Source organism: Hetaerina americana, unplaced genomic scaffold (genome assembly GCF_022747635.1).
Source record: "Hetaerina americana unplaced genomic scaffold, ioHetAmer1.1.p SCAF_78, whole genome shotgun sequence".
NCBI classification, from domain to species: domain Eukaryota; kingdom Metazoa; phylum Arthropoda; class Insecta; order Odonata; family Calopterygidae; genus Hetaerina; species Hetaerina americana.
Window position 1 is genome coordinate 1,132,072 of NW_027287405.1, and position 20,097 is coordinate 1,152,168.

At 35.9% G+C, this 20,097-nt stretch overlaps 1 protein-coding gene across 1 annotated transcript in view; it reads left to right on the plus strand.

Moving 5' to 3' along the window:
• Positions 1-20,097, plus strand: part of LOC139697493 (uncharacterized) — a 678,343-nt gene that overhangs the window by 478,573 nt on the left and 179,673 nt on the right. The window lies entirely within an intron of this gene.

Here is a 20,097-nt window from a genome sequence, read left to right on the forward strand (position 1 = left end):
TCGATATTGAATATAAAATTATAATATATTTATACAAATTTTTCGGCATTAATTATTCAATTTGCCGCTATGGAAAATTCTGTAAATGAAACCATTCTCCCAAAGACCGATTACCATCCATAAAAAGACAAGATATTCATAAAAATTTGAGTCCCAGAGAATATATGTAGACATGATATTAGAAGTAATTCGGATATAAAGGCTGTGATAGGAGGGAGAATGTTGAGTAAACGGAAAAAAGGGATTAATTTTGAACAGCATGAAGGGGGATAAAATATTATAAGATGAGGAGAGAATGCAAAACAGGAGAAGAAAAACAAGGATCAAAGCTCCTTTAAAAAGAAGGGGATATATTCTGGGTATCATATTCCTAATAGGAGAAAACCAAAATATGTAATGCGAAATTATTTTTTTAATTGGATTCCACGGTAGGAATTGTTTCGGCAGGCAGAATTTCTGGACCATCTGCTACGATCTTCCTGGTTCGACCTTCGTCAAATATATTGTATGAAATGCTAAGTTTGTGTTTCTGAATAAAAAGAGGTAGGTTGGAGAGCTGAATAACTGATTTTTACTCATTTGCATCATCTGTCATTCGCGCGAGATAGAAAGAATGGGTAAACGGAAGCTGCCCAATGTGTCGCTTCAAGGGTTTTGGAAGTGTATTCAAGCAATAAATTTGAGCGATATAATCGTATTTTTTGCGCATTTCCCATGAAAAACGCAACATTATTTTCTAGAATTTTGTTTTAATTCTGAGGTTTAATTTGAGTTCCTAGTTGCATACTAACGTCTATTGCTAAATGACAGCAGAATTCGTGAGCCTTTGTTTTATCCTGATATTAACGTATCGCATGATTTTTCAAAAAATTAAAAACATTCACCTGAATAAGAGCAGTTAAATAATGAACTTGTACATCTTATTTATTTGTTTTATCCTTATCAATGTTGTTCAAAATCAGTTAAGACTAGATAAGGCATTGTACAGTGTGCACGTGAAGGAATTTATTAACTACTTTCCATACTCTTAGCTGCTGATAACCACGTTCGATTATATTTAAATTTGACAGCAAGCAAAAAATAATGTACCGAGGGTATAATTTATAGTTTACCAAATGTTGAAATACGATTACATAAAATATTTTTAAAATGGTTTCAGTTCGAAGAAAATAACCGACCATTTTTTAATGTTCCTGTCAGTTTTTATCATTATTCTCATAAATTATTCTCTTTTTTCTGATGGATTTTTAACTAGTCGCGATATTAAACCTGTAAGTGTACGAATTTTTATCTTAATGGATTTCATGTTCACTAGTTTCCATGCCTTCTTCCGCTGACTCACCTCTCTTGAGGAATGAGTGGGTCGGGGAAATAGGAACGCTTCCAATGTGACGGAAAGGGCTGAAAAAACAAGAGGGTAGGAATGAGGCGGATTTTCTAGAGTAAATAGTCAACAGGATCCTCAGGAATGCCGCGCATTCGTGTAATCGCATCTCCTTTGCATTACTGCGCTTAAGCACCTATTTATTTTATTTGTGTCCTCTGTGGAGTGAAAGGCTGATCGAAATTAACTGTTTGTGTCGCTTTAACAACTTGTATGTATGTCAGACACGTCAGGTGTACGAAAACAAAGGCATGTGAGAAAATATAATATTCAAACGAATTAATGGTTCATTTTTCAAGGAATTAACCTTGGAACGGATGATTATTTTAATAAAATACAAAAAATATAATATTCAAATATCAAAATTAGTTTTTTTTTTTTACTTGAAGTAGTAAGTTCTCTTCTCCCACGTGTATCTTGAGTGACGCCAACATTTCCAACATCCTCAATTTCTTCAAGACAGTGTTTACTGGCCAATAAACTGGGCTTAAGAAGCAGAGCCACATTTCACTCGGAATATGCCGACCTATTAAAATGAAAAATGCGGATTCATCGCGATCTTGCAGACTGAAAGCCGACTGCAAAATGGCGATTTAAACCGGACGAGAGGGATTATGAATGTTAATCACAGTCATGGCACACATAAATCGTGTCGGCACTTCGCTATCAATTGATTTTGTTACAAGAAACATGAATTATTTCATCCGATTTTCCAACTATACATTTTCCACCACTGATGGATGGAATTATTATTACTCAAAGTTAAAATTACAAAAAACTTTCTTTTTTTCTATAAATAAAGCCATTCATTTTGAGAACAAAGCCTTAACAGCACAGTATTAAGTTTTTGGTTCTGCCTGAAATTTCTATGAATGAAGAATTAAGATTTTTCAATCACAATAAAATCATTTTTGTGCATACAAACTCTCAAACCAAACCTCAAGGAGAGTAAAAGATGAAGCAAGAATAAATGGTCTGAAGTGAGGCGTTCAGCAGTATTGCTAGTCCTTCTAGCAAATTATGTATATGGAAATTAATGTATATTTTGATAGACTTAACCGATGAATAATTAAAATTTAGAAATATTTAACAAAAGATATTTGGATTGCAAATTATATGTGTAGTTATTCTAGCTAATCTTCAGCTAAAGCGGCACTTATCTTCCCTGTTAAGGATATTCTGAGAAATCGTCTGGGGTAATGACACTAAAAGGCTAAATAAATATTCCATACTTGAGGAATATGCATGAACCATTATCTTATATCGTTTAAAATGCATAATATAAATTCTGTTGTTAGACTTATCTTTTAGATGTACCCCGACTTTGCAATTTTGTAATGAGTACATTTCTATTATTGAGAGAAAACTCTACCGACTCTTTTATTTTGTCTCCATTTATGGAAGTAATGTGACTGTGTCCCAGCAATCAAATTAATTAATGTGTCCCAGCAAACTAAAAATATGCCATTAAATTCCATGAGAATGAGTTCAATTTGCAATCATTTCATCCTGAAAAATTTTATACAAAAACTCATCGCAACTTTTTTATATTAATATTTAATTATCAGTTAAATAATAAAATTGTCAACCTAATAGAGCAATTCAAAGACTCGGCTAGAGATACCGCAACAGTAACTTTCGTTGGAGTGATCCGCAAATGCGCACTAAAATGCTACAACTTCAGAGCGTACAAAACATTTGCTTTGACCAACATTCGAACCCGGATCCCTAAATGTCCGGCCGAGTTCTTTAGCCAGGAACGCTAACGAGTTTAAGCTAAAACTTATTTCGGAGTGCGAGAGGACTCCTTGGTAGCTTAAATCGTTAAAGCACTCGGCCGGATACCTACAGACCCTGGTTCGTATAGATCAAGGCGACTAGGTTTTACAATTGTAGAATACTAATACATCGATTTAGAGTACCAAGTTAATTACTTCTAATGATCATTACATTTTAAGAGTCATTGTAAGTCAACATTACTAAGTATATGTATAATATATTTAGGTTGCATTTATAATTTATATTTGAAGCCTGTTTCATTGAACTAAAAATAAGGCCATAGGATAATCGTTTGACCTTTTGCAGTTGTATCGAGATAGTTAATACTTCCACTGTGGGCTGTTCGGTTGTAACATTGTTGTAACTTTTCAGCTGAAAATACATATTATTATGTTAAATAGTACGGTTTTACAAAACAAAATTCCGAAAAAGTAATTTAGATTAAATTTTAAAAAAAGTAATTTACAGATTTTAAAACTCGTAAACGTAGATCACTTTATGTTTATCTCAAACAAATCAAAGCTAATATGACTGGAACCTTACCAGCAGTTAATTTCAATTATGAGTGAGAAAATAATTGCAAAGAGTTAAACCGAGCTTAGGTAAATATGGGTGGGAGGCCAGCGAAACAATCAAACAGCGACAATCAGAACGGGGAAATAAGCGTCATCCCAACTGAGAGAGAAATAGGTCAGGAAAAATGTTAAGCTGGAATAATTTCATTTTCTTAGTTTCAGCTTCTTATTTCAAAGAGAGAGGAAGACACTTGACAAAATGATAGGGAACAAAGAGTCAGGAACAAATGCTGGAAAAGAAAGACTAAAATAATGAGGCTTGGGTGTTCTGCACACGAAGGTACTGAAACGGACAGCGCCTAGTGTAATCAATTCTGCCACGTCCCAGGCAGTCTTTCTCTCGCAGAATGTAAGACGCCGAATTAGTTCAAGATCTTGTGAAATTTTATGCCTACGCAGAGAACGAAAATGTGGAATGCCTCTTTTGAAGTGTTAAATTAAATCACGGTTCTGATAGTAAACTTTTAGGTAAATTCACAGTCTGTGTTGATTGTTTGCAAAAAGAAAGTTTTGTAACCTAGGAAATAGCTTCTATTACAGTTTCTATGTTTCACTGTGAGATTACAGCCTCACTTCTCTCAAAAGGAACTAATAAATTTTGTTAAGCAACGAGGACATCTAGAAAGTCATATAATTGGGATTCATAATTTTTCAATATTGCTAGTAATCAACTCATACTCGATGAAAAACGGGAACAAAAATGTCAAATTTCTATATACTATATGCGACTAACCGGTAAAACGCTACAAAACATGTTTGTTCGTATTATCAGGTAATTAGCGGGTAATTATATTTGAGGTAAGTCGGCAGTTATGCTTGGTATTTATGGAATTATTTCCTTCGTCTTTATTTTTTGCGTTTTAAAATTTTAGTTCAAAGAATTTCAAATATGGGATACAATTAACCTCATTTGAAGCATATGGGAAAGCAAAAATTTTAGATTTTCTGCAGGAAATACATGTCAGTGATGAACAAAACTACTGAGATAATGAATCAGTAATAACAAAGTGATAATAGGAACTCTAAGAGAGAGCGTCTTCTTTCTCTAAAGAAGAGAATCAGCAAAACATTTCAAAGGTATGTCCCATGCATACCCAGCTTACTTATGGAAACGAAGAAAGTAATATCAGTACGTGCAAGGTGTGTAAGGACGATCGTAGATGATAAAAACATGGATAATATTGTTGGGTAAATTCATGGCGTAGCCGTTTTGATGGTGACTATTACCGTAATAAACAGGGAATGTACGCATTCGATTGTCCGAATTCACAGATTAGGGATAGTGGAGTATGTACATCAGAAATGCGCCTGAAAACCATGAAACCTTTAGACCAGTAATATTGTCGAAAAATGTGAACAAATTTTGGCCCTCAGTATTCAACTCACTTTAACTGATATACCTTCATTTCGCACTGTTTTCTCCATGCAACTACTATCCATTATCTAGGTTTAACTTAACCGAATGTCAACCTCGTTAACCCCAAACACAAAAGCCTTCAACCGAGCTTATTTTCATTTCTTTAATCCAAGATTCTCAGCCGCAGCAATTTACTTTACATTAAAATGTCCACTAATATTTTTTTAAGGCTATTAAAGGAAAATCGCTTCTTACCACTGTTAAAGTTTCATTATATTTAAGTGATTCACGCTTGAAATTTAGCAATACTAAATCTTATTAATTCACGATTTTGTCATGTCACACTCTAAAGATCATTTTTTCAATAAAAGTTATTTTGCTAACATTGGAGGCAACCGGAGTATGATATAGGTGTCATAGCATTGCAGCCTCGTCCAATTGAAGTATGGTTTAGTAAAATATGTTATTTATTTCAGTTTTGATCCAATGAAATTATGTAATTAATCCTTCAAGTTGAAACCTTTTGGAATAGTTCCATGATCAAAAATGTAGAAAAAAATTGTAAAGCTGCATGAAAAATATAATTTAATACGCCCAGGTTTCACTGCTGCACCGCAGTGAAACCTGGGTCGCATTAAAAATTATTTTTCTTGTGGATTTACGAAATTTTATTTTGGCATTATTTACAAATTAATTTATGCATAAATATTTCAAATAGTGATTGTAATAAAAATTCAAGCAATACCATTTCAGCCTTATTAATACCGCTTATAAAGAAGGAAGCCTAAAAATATTTGCAAACTTAAACATTGGAAAGACATATAACCTATAATCCGAGTCAAATAACATTTTTTTCCTTACTGAAAACCTCGCACAGTTTCCACATTATGAAGATATTTTGGGAAAAAAATGAAGGCATATTTTGCTATGGTGTCATGAAGTATTTAGCATTAGGGGATTAAATCCTCTTTCTTCCTCAAAAACAAACCTGGGGATTAACCTAATGCTCGAAATTTCCCAACCGACTGTGTAACTGTGCACGGTGTCGATTTTATGTTAATCGCATCGTTCTCAATCGGACGCACGCCGGTCGACAGAGTATCAGGGCAAACTTGAGTGGCTTACATATACAGTTGTCGCATCTGCCGCATAGCGGTCGTGTGTATCACGATCCCACCCGGCGCCCACAATTCGCCCCTACCCTGTTTCTCCCCTCACCACATCCATCCCTCCCCCTCTCTCTCTCTCACACACACAAACAAGCGCCACACTTGTGCAGAGGACACTCGCCCACGTTCACCCTTGCCCCAGAGCCTCCCACAACCCTATATTCTCATCCTCCTTCCCGTACAGCCAAGCTCTGGGTTAGATTTAGGGCGATGCTCGGCCGAGCGCGAAATTTCTCTTGTAGCCGTGAGGAAGGGTGTGAGGTGGGGATGAGAGAGAGAAGGTGAGACAAGATGAGAGAACCTCACGTCTTCGCACTCGATTTGGCGAGAGAAGCGAGAAAGAGGCAAGGGCGAAACAGACCTTTTTTGTGACGCAGTAACCGCTCTACTCCTTGAGGGATGTTCACTTACGAGTGAGGAAGGGGGATAGGTGGACGTGGGTATTTTCGTCCCTCGTATACACCGCCTTTCGTTCGAGGTCCGTGACGAGTATTTCCCTTCAACCATTCCTTTCTTTTCTCTGAACCCAGTTTTGGCACTGCACTTTACGACAATTTTTAGGTGCCTTAAGGTGGTGAGATATTTCGCAGTATCGGAGCGTAGTGGTATGGCGGTCAATATATTTACCATACCATGGATGATTGAGCATTGAATTAAGTTCACGTATCAAGTGTAACTAGGTCGCATGATATTGTGCAGTGACTGTCTGATCCACAGTATAATGTTTCTTAGCAGAAAAATTAATCCTCTTTTTTCCAAAATCTGTCGCTAAACCATGTCCCTTTCATATCATTACTATGGATATTATTTTGATCACATGCCTCAACGTGTCGATCAAATGAAATGCGAGAAGGATCATCGAAGGCTAGGGTAGAATAGAATAACTTAGTGACCTTTCACGCGTTTTAGGAAACTAGCTTGAAATGTTTTAATTGTGTATTCAGTACCACTAATTATAAATTTATACACAATAGGTTTTTCAATCTTGTTTATTAAATCTTTTCCTGAATTTTTATAATTTGCATATTCAGCATATTAGCATATTCATAATCCTTGGAGTCACGACTGTCCTCGATTACTTAAAATGCGCCGTATCTGATTTTATTTTTTAACTTGCTGTTTTTGGGTTGGGATTAAAATATTTAACTGTGATTTAGTCACAATTGGCGTATACAGCTCAAACTATTAAATAACCACCTAAAACTAACTAATTTCAATGCTTCATTCAAATCAATACAATTATATTAACATGATCCTTTGTAAATAACGTTTAACTTAATTATTCCATATCTTTACAAAAGGATATGGAATATTTCATTTTATAGCATTTTTATTTTGGAAATAAATTTACGCTTGGGTTTCAAACTTTAATCATTGTACTGCTAATATTCAATATATTGGAGACAACACCTGTGAGCATTGCGTTCATTGCAAATTTCCCACTTACCGATTGATTAGAAAAAAAGAATGACGAAGACAATTTGGAGAAAAGTTGTAGTAAAACATTTCTCGCTTCATACAAAAGATGATTGAAAGAGGATTAACTTATATTTCGTTCGATTATTCAAATGAGCGATTCCATCTCGTCGTAATAAATCTTAAGCAATCCGCATGCGACTCATTCAGAAGAAAAATTACCGAATTCTATTTGGTGTTATTAAGATAGCCGTCCAATAAGATTCTGTACCCATAATCCCTTTCGATAAGTAACATTCCTGGATACTTTTTTTCTCAGCATTACATCCCTCATCATAGAATCAAACAGCTAAGGCTCAGATGGCTGCAGGCTAGATCTAGATAAAGGAGGACAAAAGTAAGGGCAAACATCAACAGGCAAAGTTACATAGCATCAGATTTAATTATTTGCCATCTTATGTGCTCATCTCACATGCTCATATCCATTAGAAATGGTTCATTTTTTCTCCAATGCTAAAATATATTTTTAATTTAAGTGACTTACTACATTTCATTTCAATAATAAAGACGGTCACATGAAAGGAATAATTTATAGAACAGATTTAAATACTACTTTTCCTCTACTTTCTATAAAAAACTGATGTGGAGAGCTTTTGTGGCGGAATCATTAATCAAAAGAATTTTACAATGTTTACACCACTTAAGAATACCTGCCTCTAAGTATAAAATTTCTCCTTCCCTTCAAATTTTCCATAATTACATCATAAAATTTCCATATCCCTGTCAAGTTTCGTCTAGAAAGTCATTTTTCGAGCCATTGTAATTTTCGTACCCGGAGTTTTCGGATGTTAATTATTGGTGAAGCACCCCTTACTTATTTACACTGCATAGTATGGAAATCGGAATGTTTAACAATACATTTTAGACTGTATGCAGAGCACATTCGATAGGACTTGTAGCTTTGAGAAATGGGTCTCAGACTCAAAGAAACCGGTTGTTCAGAATTCACTGCTCTAACAAATAATCTTCCGGTTCCCTGGTCATGTTATTTTCTCGTTTATCACGAATGTTTCCCGGTGAAGATAGGCGACTACCTTGAGAGCTTATAGATATGCGACGATCCGTAAGAAATCTGCATATCGTCCCCGATACCCCCGCCCTTTTCCACACCGAAAGCAATTCGCCCACTTGCTCAAGAAGTAATTTTTTACGTTGAACTACAATCTCATCCATAGTAAGAGTAATAATGAGCTACAAACTGGAAGTAGTGCTGATTACCAGGTCGGATATGAATTCATTTTAGGTTGTTTTCTAAGTAACCTTACACTGAAATTAGTCTCAGTCTAATTTTGAACTCAAGTGTACCGCTTCTAGTTCAATAACCGTATGAAAAATTTGATCCAAACAAATCCAGTCAAGAATCAACTCAAAAAATCCCGTCATGAAATTAAACGGAATCATATCGTTGCAATATAAGTATGTCGCGTGTGTTTTTGCCATTGATTACATTATTATTGTCATCCCATCGTTGTCATTGGCAGTTAAAATCATCAGTTGAAGGACTATGAATTATTATTTCTCCCCCTGCACTCATTTCTTCATACGGTTGTTTTTCAAAATTCTACCATCTGTTTGTGTTTTCTAATAATTTTCATTGTTATAACATTACATTGCATCTATAAAGGTGAACATGTCTCTTTAACCATAAGTATTTTCTGAGGCTCAAAAATACTATTTTTATAATTTAGTATGTTAATTCTTGTTGGATGGCAAATTGAGAGGAGTGTTTTGGAATGATTAAATATCGTTAATAATCCATTTAAGGAATTAAAAAAATTAATCAGTGAATCTTTCCGCGCACAGGTGATTCCACGACATACCATTGCGAAATATTTCCTATTCCATAAATCCCTCGCGAGTGGTAGAGAGATGATATCAATCCAGAATCCACGTTGCATTAACCCTCTCTGTATTGAACAACCAAAGAAGATAATCACATCATCTTTATGATAATGCATCAACTTTATTGTTTGATACCCTATATCATTTCCGCTTTACATATTCCAAATTCTCATAAATTGCTGTAAATTTAATTGTAATTAGAACGGGAAATATTCTGCTATCTCTTTGCAGCGTAGATGGGAAACGGTGTTTGTTTGTAGTTCAACTTCCTAAGGAAACAATTTGGCAAGAAACAGTTTTAAAAAACCTTCGGGAAAACCGAAAAGTTTTCGATCACCAGGATGTAAAATGGAAAAAACGCTACCGGATGGATTTTAGTTTCCCTTGATCATTGATCGGTACATGTATTAAAAGTTAATTACATTCCCGCCCGTATATCATAGCGTTCATCCAGCGGCAACCAAATTCCGTTTCCTTCTTCAAGCCCTCGCTTAGTTGAAATTCTACTGCTAAGTTCAAGTCATCGGAGTTTCCAACCTCAAAGTCAAATGGCTAATCTGAAAACGGCTCAGTCTAGTGTGGAAGCAAAAGTTTAGTTTTATACTAACGGCTACACTTTTAATCTCTCCTAAATTAGGTAAGCAAAGTGAAGGCAAGCTAGAGCACATGCGGCCGTCCTAACCCTGGCGTATGTTAGACGCACAAGCGTACTCTTATGCCAACTTAACAGATAATTGTAAATTCTAATTTATTTTCCCTGGCTAACAAAAATATGGAACTGTACTGAGCTTTGTGTTGAATCGCGTTTCCTGTTAAATTTTTCGTTTACGAAAAACAATCATGCTGCATTTAATAAATTTAATCAATCAATGTTTTGAGGATTTTTAATGGATAATCGAGTGGAAAGGAGAGATGATAACATTTTGGTAGGCAAATTCGTTAAAAAAATATACTTGTGCATGCCTAATGTTGTTTTAATATCTTTCCAATCGCCCCACTTGATTAGAATTTTAACAAGGGTCTCGGCAGGGGCTAATATAAAAAATATAAAGCATTGCATGGGAATATGGGAATCTTTCTCTCTATTCTCAAATAATTTGCATAAGAAAAACGCTCGTTTTTGTATTACTTTGAAATTTCAAAACTGTGAGCACGAGCTGGAATTTTTCACGTTATTTCAAGCTGAATTACGCTACAAAGTATTTCTCCGTGTCAAAATTCCCTTCTTTCAAGATGAATATTAATATTTCCGTTTTCTCCCTGAAATATTTTTCATGATAAATACAGGGATATTAAAAGCATTTCCAAATCGGAACTTTAAGAATTGCTTCTTTTATATTTGTATCACTTTGATTCAAGTAAATGGTAAGTTCGAACTGATATTCCTCGAATAATTCTTAAACCCAACAAAATCAAGAATGAACACCAAAACGTTAACGAAATAAGATCCTTCTTATCATTTGATTTCCCCCTTGAGAAAATGTCTCCACGCTAATTACTTAAACTTTAGCAAACGTTCGCTTTGCAGTTCGAAAGGTATCATATACATGGTAACTAATTAAGATCATAAATATCGTTAAAAAATAAAAATAGAAAAGGCTACTGCGCGAGCGAAATCAATACTTGATCGAAATGAGCACCTCCCAAAAATATATTCAACGTGGACTTTCTTTCTTAAAAAGAAAAAAACCAATAATAATCTCGGATTGTTAAACTCTGTGGCTTCAAGAAATTTATATTTGCTTTTCTTTTTTTACATTCTTAAGAAAAACATGGCGTATTTACAAATTTGTGCAGGATTTGGAATTAGTTTTCCAATTTTACTCGATGGTAATTAAAGTATACTGTTCAAGGGCTTTGATCAATTTATTAATAGCTTTGACATAAATTCTCAGGCAGCATTCTCAATTGGAAAATTTGTATCAAGTGGAGGTTAGTCTTAAATTCGGAGTGAATATTTTTTAGCTGAGAAAATTTTATTCCATTGAAAATGACAATGACCACGCAACTGACGACCTTAACTTTTTCCATTGGCAATGTTCAAATCCTTAAGGAAGTTTTTTACGTTCTCAAAGGGAATACTAACCATCCGTACAGTTAGATAGTGTAGCAAGTTATAAATTACCGTTTCAAGGAGTTCATTGCATTAGATTTTTAAATATTTTAAAGTTAATGATGTTATGATGCAGCAGCCCTTCTGAATATCATTCGAAGTAGATAAAACTGGTAGGTACTCGCTAATTTTTATACAGGTATCAATTTTATTATTTATCAAATTCTACAAACAGCGAGCCTTGAAATACGGCCTGTGTATATAATTCCCCAATATATATCACGGAAAGTTTCATAGGATTAGTGAAAGATGTAAATTGATGTATTATACACATAAAAATATAACACAATGTACCTTGCGATCAATTTGGATTACATTTGACCTCTGAAACAATGTTTAACTAATGGGGCATAAATTATAAATGTAGGGAAATTAAATACTGGATAATGCAAATAATTGTATTTTCATTGCTTAGTTTCCATCACATTACCCGCTCCACAATTTCAGATCCCTATTATCAAATTATGATTCAGTAATTAACATGAGGTCATCAATTTACGAGAAAATGAAGTGAGCCTTGATGAAGATTAAGGTTTTTGAATAAAAAAATAAGGTTTTAACGGAAGAATTCTAATAGGATAATATATAGTCTATAATAATAAGAATCTAATTGGATTCCCAAATCACCCACAATAAACGGTTATTGCAAGAAGAAATCTCGCACCCCTTTCCACAGGCTAATTGCCTTTGTGATTCCTGACCCTAAGTTATCTTTTCATAATGACGCCCGGAAAAATGAACGTTTATCCCTGTATCATTACCTTCTATAGTTAGAGAATACCTTTCTGTTTCAATGCAGCTTTGAAAAATTTTCCTTCTCCTGGAAAATAAAACGGTTAGTTCAGGCAAATAAACAGTCTATTCTCAGCGTGAAAATGTGCCTGGACCCTTTTCATATTTTAAAAAATTGCTTTTTAATTGATCAAAGATTAGATGAGGTTTTTTAAAAAATGCAGTACTATGAATATCGTTGTAGATACAGGTTGAACATTTTTTTCAGAAACAGATATCTCAGGGAACTTTATTCTACAATGCCAGTATCCAAAAGCATCACTCATTCGCTGGACCGAAATTATCAAAGGACTGGACATTTTATCGTGATTTTTATGAAAAAGGACGTGGAGAGGGTCGGTTTTCATCTCGGTCTCTCTCCGTGTCTCTGGAACGGATGTCCCCTTTCGAATTGGCTACGTGACTATCCTCATTCCGATGTATTGCTTCTATTCTGCCATCCGAATCCAAGGGACAGAGAAGAGAACGCAGGCCTTTCACTACCCCCCTCCCCCAACCAAGCAACGTTCGAACCACCCACACACCAACGGAAAGGTGGACGGAATAATTTTTGATGAATGGAAGGGATGACGAAAAATATTACTCAGCGTTGTGACGCATACTCTATACGGCTCTTACTCTCATTTTTAGATCAGAAAAACGTAAGGGGAGCACCTCCTTGAAGTTTCAGTTGCGCTAGAAAAGAGTAAGGAGGTCAGGCCAAAAGCAAAATGAATGCCAGTTCAGTGCCTTGTCAAAGTTTCATGACTCGGAGGAGGAGAAGTTTCCAAAGAAGGAAACAATTAAGAGGGATGAATATTGTTCAATTTATGTATCAGAATCGAAAAAAAATCAATTATATTATTTCCAGTTTAAACTAAGTTCGCTATACTGCTTATTCAAAACGGTGGCCAACGTCGATGAAATGCAGAGAATATTAAACTATGAGGCCTTTTTACAGCAAAGAATATATTCCCCATTTTTTCCAACTAGAGATTCTGTTGCATGGGAGAAAGTTCAAGGGCATTTGTTTAAATGCAGCTATTCCATTAAATTTAACATAGAATCTTGCTAAATTTGCTTGATCTTTTTTGTATATTAATCAAAATTTATAAAGACAAATTTTTTTAAATATCGGCAAAAATGATGGTAAAATGCTCTCCCTTAAAATATATTATCTATGTCAATTACTATTTTAAAAATTGAACTTCAAAAAAAAACATTTATTCAAGAATCTTTGCTGAAAACAAGTTTTCCATTAATTTATAATCAATTTGGAAATACTTAGTCATAACTCAGAAGTGGTGCTGAGAAAAAAGGAATTGGTATAAAAACTATGCTGGTCCACAAATTACAACAGATTTTTGGGAACCGCATTAACAATAAACGAGTGCATGACCAAGAATTAATGTTGGTCAACTCCTTCAAAAAATTTCTTAGTGACCAAAATTTAATCTGGAAAAATCTGATAAAGGCAATGCTGCAGTAGTATTGGATCGAGATGAATATGCGAACAGTTGCTATGCCTCTATAAAAAAAGAACAATGTTTTGAAACTCCTGTATGATCCCACTAACAAATTCCAAAAAGCTCTTAAAAAAGATCTGAAATCCACAATGTCTATCTTCAAGGCAAACGAATTATACCAAGTGTGAGTTATGAGTCCGAGGGCTACGAAATTCTTTGGGTTACCTAAAGTACACAAAGATAGCATTCCATTTAGATGATTTGTGTCTAGTGCTACCGCGTCATCAAGGAAATTAGCCGCACTTTCGAACACATGATTCAGGGATTTTACTTCGTTTCAACCCAAATTTGGAGTGAAAAATTCGGTAGACCTTTGCAAAAAACTATCATCAATTACCTCTCCGCCTTCCTATCACAGACTAGTGTCCTTTGATGTGTCCAATATGGTCATAAATGTCCCAGTGTACGAAAATATCAGGATAGCGCAACAGGAACCGAAGAATGCAGGAGCGGAACCATCCTTCCTCAGTGTATTGAAACTGCAATGAGAGTGTGTGTGGAGGAGAATTATTTCAAATTCAACGGGGGCTATTATCAGTAAATGGAAGGATTGGCAATGGGATCCCCATAATCAGATTTGTATATGAATGACTTAGAAGTTAAATTATTCACTAATACCGTGGTAGACACACATAATATGCGTTGCTGGTTCCGATACGTGGATAACATATTCTTTGTGTGGACGGGCACGGATGGACACCAAGATAATTTTCTTAAAACGCTAAACGCGCAATCCAACAATATTCAATTTGCGGTGAGAAGGAGAAGGAAGGGAAACTTGACTGTTGGGATGTTGCGATATCATAACATAAAAAAGGTTTTCACTTTTCAACTTCTCGCAAAGATATCACCACAGATCACATCATACCGTTGAACTCCCGCCATCACTTTTCACATAAAATGTCCACATTTCATTTTATGTTGAACCGGCTTCTCAATATACCACTCTCTAAGGATAAGTAGAGGACTGCCGCGAACTTAATACCATTAGGGGAATGGCGACAAAAAAAAGGATACAACAGTAGTTGTATAGACTCAATACAGGCAAAAAAATTGGAATAAAACAGTTTCACTCTTTTACCATCCCCCTGATTAGAGGGATGCATCCAAGAAAAGTGGTGCAAATTACCGTTGTACGGAGATGCATACCTTAAAATAGGAAAGGTCTTTCCAAAATACCAATTTAGGGTGGCCTACTATAACAGAAACAATCTTAGATGTTTTTTAATGGACCAAAAAAAAGGGTTGATAAATTGGAAAAAATTGGAGTCCACAAATTAAAATGTATTGATTGTACGTGTGGCGGATCCTATGAAACGAGAGAAGAGGAGCACAGAAGTTTCCCTCTCGGGAAAGCATCCGACTCCCACTTCGTGAGTAATCTGCCGGAGGAGAAACGCGCTAGTGACTTAACCCCTGACGTCCTACACCTAGTCGAAAAAGGGAGTAAAATGGACATATTTGAAAAGCTGGAGATAAGAAGACTAGTGGAGAAAGAGACACTGATTTTTAAAGATATTCACCACTGATGACAACCTCTCTCTAATTTAAGAAAATGCCTCGTGACCCCCAACCATGAACCTTCCTGAGCACTTCCATTCTCCTCGGACCTTACCCTCCCAACTGTCCGCGGCCCACCACCCCTGACTCCCTCAACAACCCCCAACCAACTTCAACCAATTCCAGCCATATCTGTACCCCCCTTACCTCTTTCCCCTCTTCACATCCACCATATATACTATATGTATACAACCGACCTGTATGTGTAACTCTGTACCTGAGGGTGATGCTGATGCGTCGAACTAATTGTACCGTATAAAATTGAGTGGAAAGATACATTGTTATTTTTACTTCACTGTTCTCCCTTTATATACGTAACTATTTCCCTTGTGCACCTTGACTAATTTATTCAAACTAAATTTTCCGTGAGAAAGGTAAACAATGAAATTCTTGCTTATTTCCAAATTTTCTCGTCTAATACGTCCCACATCCACAAGTATGATCCAGAAAATTTTATGACCATTTTTATTTTTTTGAACGGCATTTTATACGTTACGACGTTAGAGAAAGTGGTAGCCTCATATCGGCCTAAGTGACATAGTGAATACTTCGAATTCACCGTAAATTACCTCACAGTGTGTTTCGTTTATCTCGGATCACTCGCACCGAATCTCACATTTCTAATCCGATGTTATACTTCATGCTTTTCTTCAAATTCGCATGCCGTTTCTCCCAGGACCTTTCCTTAACTCACCATCAATTCCCACGTTATTTTTCATTCCCCTCAACCGCTGAACCGCCATTTATTGTATTCTTAGGATGACGAATCCAGTCGTATGCTTCGTCCTTTATTCCATCCACGTCGTCCTCCCATCAACCTTCTTTCCCTCCCCTCCCCCACTCACTTCTTCATCTCTCCACCCAATTCTGCGTTCTCGTCACATTTTATTTCCTTCTCGGACAGAGTTTCATTGCTAAGCCTTCTTGAGTCAAACCTCTCCAAAATGTCTCACTTACAACGTCTACATACCGTTTCACCTGCGGGTTCAAGGCCACAACCTTTAAGTTTCTCGATTCTTCCTCCACCTGCTCGTAAGGATGGACGTACCCGAATTTGATTGATGTGCCATGATGAAAAGTAAGGTCACAATTTTAATGTGCTTGCATCATCTTCCCAGATTAGACAGTAAAGCCCAAATTTCAATACGTATTTTAATACCTCATTTTACAAGTGATTAAACTTTATAATAGCTTAATATACCATTTAAACCGTTTGAACGGTTTCTCTTTGTGTTTTTGAGGTCATACCGAAGATATGGCTCTAAAATCATCCATGATTCATGTTAATCTTTCCCATTTCCAAAGATTTAAATTTTCAGAACTAGTCAGTCTCTTCTAGCTCAAATTAAATTCACTGAAATAATGTTTTTCATCTTGAATAGAATAACTGTGGTAACGATATGGGTTACATTCCAAAGCAAAGATTTTATTTAATTTCGTCTCTAGAAATAAAAAATTAATATCCATTTTAAAATATATTCACAATGATGTGTGACGGAATATTTTTTCGCTGAAAACGTGGGTAGTGCCAAAGTAGCATTGGTAAATATTGTCTATCAATTATTTTTAGACTATAAAAAAGAAACATGAGAGTAAAAAGGTTACGTGAACGCTCTTCAAGTGTTGCATGACGTTGACATGTTTATCAATTGTACTGTGACTCTTCAGCGATACATGCAGATAAATTTACAAAATAAGAAAGCATAACAAGTTCAAATGTGCTACTTCATGTTGGAGAATGGGAATCATTCATCGGTATTTTTTTAAGATGACCGTTGGATGTCCAGGTTACTTCTATACTTTCCTCCTTTGGTGTTTCGACAAATATTCTCAGTATAGGGGAATACGGTTTTTCATTAGTCAGAAAAATATGATATCTTATGTTCTTTTTACCATCAATAAAATCTACAAGTATTATTTTACAGTTTCTCTCTTGAAAAAATATTTTTAAGTTGGTATTTTTCTTTACAGCTCTTAATTATTATTTTTTTAAACTTTAAATGTCTACGATAAGTAAATTGATTCCAGAACAATTAACAGTTAAAGTGAAATGTAAACTCATTACTAATTTGCATTGAAACCGTTGAAATGACTTGGTGAGTTGCACCAATGATCCCATTACTTGACTATATGTATGAACAAATGTTTGTGGTCAAAAAAGGGACCAAAAATTCGTATGTCTATACATATGTATCAGGGTAAGACGGCGAGAGGAAATAAGGGCGCTTGAGCATAGAAATTCATGGGAAGTGAGTGGAAAATTGGATGGAACCGAGCGCGATTGGGCACCGTGTGAGTGGCTGCTGTTGCTACCACTAGAGGCCCTCCGTTTGGATTTGACATCCCTGAGGACGAAGGGACACCATACATATGACTGTGGGTGTGTGTGTACGCGTGTGAGTGTGCGTTTTTGTATGCGCCCGAGATTGTTTGTGTGTCGGTATGTTTGTTCGCGCATCTGTGTGCGGGCGACTGCGTGTCAAGTCTCCGGAGGGCTGACGTCCCTCTCCTGCCTTATCATCCCACCTATCATTCCGCGTTTCTCAACCATTCTCCACAAGTCTCAGTCTTCCAAATTTCTCGATCATTTCTTTCTTCTTCCATTTTCTATCTCTTATTCCTACCGCTCTCTTACTTTCTCCTTCCACGACTTACCTTCTTAAGATGTAATTAGAATTAAAGCCCCCCGTCATTGATGATTCCTTAGGCAATAGGGCACATAACTGTTAAAATGATCTAGTAAAAGAAACCTTCCGTAAATGGTAATACCAGTAGACGCTCAGGCTAATAAAATTTGATTTGAGGACTAGGTTTTTGATAAAGGTTTCGTGATGCAATTTCACGATAAACAGCATCGTTATGCAACGGATTCAGTTTATATACGAATGTATATAATGTATCGCATCGCTTATTATTTATTTACTTGTTTTTCATGGGATCAACTTCACTAATTTTTCAGATTGGTGCCATAACTTAAATTATCCATACAAGCACAATTTCAATGCAACTAGCTTACATAAATTATATTCATTCAGTCTCATAATTAGGACATGACGGAAAGGAAAAATTTGCTCATCATCTTTAAAGTACATCTTAAGGAGGTCACACCAAAAATTTAGCAAAATTCGGTTAAGTGATACCCAGATGTATCATTGCCGTTCTACTGGCTTTAATATAGCAAACGAAGCTGTTAAATTTTCTTATGATCATCATTACAGTTCTTATACTATGTAGTTTTGACGCTTCGACGACACGACCGCTGTCATCAGATGCTGATGACGACGGTCGTGCCATCTAAACTTCAAAGCTACATATATGAGTGTCCTTTCTTTGCGTTTCTTTGTTTTAAAAATCTACATCTGTATTTATAATATATATATATATACATATTAATTAATTAGGCAATCTATCAGGTGGGGTAGGCTTTGTATGGACAAAACTACCAAATTAATATCTTGTTTCTCCTAACAAAGCATAAATCAACATCCCTCTCTATAACAAGACCCTTTTCATTCCGTATACAACACTCCGACCTTAATTCCGTCGATCATCCCTATTCTATTCTTCCACCTTGTTCGTATGCCCGACATGTTCCCCTCTATCACGGTTTCAACATCCAACTGCAATTCAATATGCTTCGCATCTATTTTTCCTGCTTCCTTATGATTTCTCCCAACATTCTCCTCTCTGACGGCACTTAGGGTCCCATGGTGGTGGTCTTTGAGGAAGGATTTCACTTTTGGGAATAATAAATAGTCTGCTGGAGCCAAGGGACTATTAAAGGGCGGGGGAATCGTCGCGATGCCGTTGCAGATGATCTTCGCAAGCTTTGCAAGTTTAGTGGAGATCTTTCGCATCGCCAAATTTTCATTGATAATGCTGTGCATGGTAATCTAATCAATGCCAATACGTTCTACGATCATGCGCACACTTAACTGACGGTCTATAGGTGATCTAACTATAGTACCTATAATTAGGTAATCTAACACTTAATGGAGGTTTTTCCAGGAAAAAAAACACCAAATTAATATCTACTATCTTTTGTTTGTACTGACAAACCGCAACCAAAATTCCTATTCTATCGTAAAACAAGCCGCTCTTCATCTCCATGCACATTCGTCCTCCTTTTATTCCGTTCAATATCTATCTTATTCCTTCCCCTTCCTTGTTTGCCCAACATTTTCCTTTCTGTCAAAGTTTCAACATCCAGCTGCCATTCAATATTTTTCGCATCCAATTTTCCTGCTTCTTTATGATTTCACCCAACAATATCCTCTCCTCCCCAACCATACTCAGCACTTCCTCGATTGTTTTCCTATTTCTCCACTTCACCTTCCCCATGCTTTTCCACGCCGACGCATCAAAAGCCTCCATTCGACTCCTATCATCCTGCCTAGTGACCGTGTTTCCGCACCGTTCATAACTACACTGCATATCAAAGTTTTTATGACCCTCTTCTTCTTATCCTTACTTAACGTCCCTGTCATCAATTTCTTCCTCCTCGTGAAAGCCTCCCTGCCGAGTTCAATTCTTCTCCTTACGTTC